Source organism: Octodon degus, unplaced genomic scaffold, assembly GCF_000260255.1.
Source record: "Octodon degus isolate 3935 unplaced genomic scaffold, OctDeg1.0 scaffold00234, whole genome shotgun sequence".
Classification (NCBI taxonomy): Eukaryota; Metazoa; Chordata; class Mammalia; order Rodentia; family Octodontidae; genus Octodon; species Octodon degus.
Window position 1 is genome coordinate 328,588 of NW_004524810.1, and position 3,297 is coordinate 331,884.

The window sequence follows — 3,297 nt, forward strand, 5'->3', positions numbered from 1 at the left end:
AATGGACTTGTGGGTAAGACCAGAAGGAACTATTCCACAGCACCACACTTTGGGAACCAAAACACATTTAGCCTAGGAGAGGATGTCCAACAATCTCTCTCCCCTGCTAGGTCTAGTTATCATTTATGTGTATAAAAAATGCTCTGATAATAAGTTATGGAATAAAACTTTTACTGTAAACTAACAAAGTGTTATGCAATGAATTTTGCTTAGGCTTTTATTTTTCCTTGATAAAACTCTGACAAACAGCAGTTACTCTGCCAGCTACTTAAATGCTGGTAGAACAGGTGCCACACTTAAGGCCAAGGACACATTTTCCAAGTATCTTCCACTGACTCCTCATTGAAGCCAAGGGTCAATAGAATGTTTGTTCATTTGTTTTTCTGAACACAGTGCTGTTGATCATTGGCCTTTAAAAATCCACATGAGAGTCAGGAGAGGTATAATACATATAAAAACATTTTGATAAAGCATACTATTCCACCGAAAAGTATGTACAGACTATGAGGTAGAGAAAAATGGGGAGATGAATACCTACCCATTGTGAAATGTGGAGGGATTGGCCAATGGAATGTTGCCAGATAGGGACCTGGACTCCTTTCTGAAGACAGGTCTTTGGTTGCACACATGGACCTGTTGAAACTGAGACAGCCACTGATGTTGTCATAGCCAAGCCCACTCTCTAGCAGATACCCAAAGATTCCCCAATAAAAACCATCTCTCAACACCCTGTAGGTAGGTAGCCAGCAGAAAAATCTCCGCTTATCTGTCATGCATTTCTCTTTCGGACTGTAAGTTAGAAACTCCCTTAAAAAAATTTCCAACTTCTTGGGAGTTAACTGTACAACCAGCTTGTTGTTATACTGTCCCTCCGTCGAGCAATCAGGATAAAGCAGCTTGGAATAACTGCTTGCCTTTCACAGGGAAAGCAGCTACCAGGAGAATGATTTACATTTCTGCCTTACGTATAACTGACAGTAAGAAAGAGATTTTAGTCAGCCTTCTTTCTTTCATGTGTGTGAAGAAAACTGATAAATGTGCCTTTCCTAACATGCAACTTGTGATTGCAAAATGATGCGTATAAGTTTACCCTGTGAGCTTCAGAGATATAAAAAATAAATTTAAAAAAATATTTTAAATGGTTGCAAAAGGTGTGGCACCACTGTCTTACTAGCAAAGGTTGCCTGCATGATTAGGTAGAATGTCATAGCAGTTTCTTCACCCTAGGGCCCAGGGCAGGACTTTTCTCCAAACAGTTTTTACCCATCTACCTATTTCTACAGTGATCTCCTGCATATTGAGTGGCATTCTAACTACTTGTGACTCACTTTTTGGTATTTGCCCTCTCTGTCAAAGAACTACAAAGCATTAGTTTAATGCTAAACAATGCTTCCTTCTTTAAATAGGTTCTTACAGCTGAGATCAATTGTAAACTGTGCTTATGCAAACACCTTACAAGAGTAAATGCACAAGGGCCTGCAAGATAGATGGGTGCTCTAAAGTACCTGTTGTGGCAAGCTTAGGCAGTGTGGCAACTGCAGTTTGATCCTCAGCGCTACATACTGCATCAGCCCTACCCCGAGGGTGGGCTGAGTCAGCCACATAAGAGAGAGAGAGAGAGAGAGAGAGAGAGAGAGAGAGAGAGAGAGTAAATATGTGAGTTTCCTGGGAAGATAAAATCATACAACATTTTGAGGGGGCAATGCTGGTAAATTTTACCTTCTTGTCTCTTCAGACAGCATTCTCCTGGAGTTTACTCAAGGGATGCTTATAGGGTATAGAAATGAAACAAAAATTAAAAGGGACACATTATCTTACACACTGGAAATTTTTTGATCCTCACATAATAAAAAAAAAAGCAATTTAATTTCTATACCTGTCCATGACCTATTTACCCCTAGAACCAAAATACATTATATAGAAACATATTAATTGTGATGTTCTTTTACAACTAAGATCATACTGGAGCCAGGAAAATGGTCAAAACTGCCTTAAATTCAAACTTTCTTTGTATGAAGAAATAATCCTATTTATGTTCAAAATCTAAATGTGGAAAGCCAGACAGCTGGCCCTTAAGACATCCACTATCCCTGAGCCTTAATCTGCTCTACCTGAATCGACAATTTCAAGACAAGCTTAATCAAAGCCTGGTCCACTATTACTGAGTATGAGGCTCCCCGCTACTTGCTGTCTGTTTCTAAGAGCAGGGCTTCCAGATCAGCCATTGTTGGAGATTCAACAGGGCTATATCCCTGCCTATATCCTCAGCCGATTTAGTTAAAGATCTTCAAAATCAGATCCTTAATTTCTTACAGAGAATAATTGGCAAGTGTGGAACTACCTGAGTTCGCATGCCTTTTTCTCTCGGTGATCTAAAGCAGATCAAGCTAGACCTAGGAAAGTTTTCAGACACCCCTGATAAGTACATTGAGGTCTTTACTGTACATGCTCAGACCTATGAGCAGGGCAGGAAAGATATAATGGAAGTGTTAAATCAAACATTGACTTCTAGTGAGAGAACAGTAGAATTACAAGCTGCTATTGCATTTGTGGGTGAATATTACATTGTAAATTTTAGAACACCCGGAAATAAGACAGGCAGGGGAGTAACCAGTACCCACTAAACCCCAAGCCCTCCCCATCCGTGACCCCTATTGGTCTAAGAACCAGATGGGAGATTGGAAAAGGAGCCATCTCCAGACATGTGCTCTTGAAGGTCTGAAAAAAAGAGCGAAGGCTTCACTTCCTTTAAATTGCTGCATATTCAGCAAGAGAAACATAACCAGACTTCTGCCTTCTTCGATCACTTCCAAGAGGCACTGGTAAAACACACATCCTTAGCTCCTGATTCAAAAAAGGACAGATTATTCTTCATAACCAGCTTGTTCCCCAGTCAGCCTCAGGTATTAGGAAAAAAGTACAAAAGCTGGCTTTGCTCCAGAGAGCTCACTTGATACTCTAACAAGAATCACCGCCTCAGTACTTCACTTATTTTTTTATAGTTAACAGTTACACTTTATTTTTTTATCCTATTTTAGGAAAACACTGGGACTGACAAGATCACTCAACAGTCTAAAGAGCCTGCTCAGGCAAGCACAGGGGCCGTGGTTTGATCGCCAGCACCACGTGCCGTGCCAGCCCTGACCCTGGAGCGGGCTGAGCCAGCCACCAACAAAACGAAGAAAAACATTCAAACTGAGGTTCAAAGCAGGTAAGTAGGAGAATTACAATAATACATTGTAAGAGCTGGCCAAATAGCTCAGCGGATTAAAGCACCTACAAGCAGGAGCAGGGGCC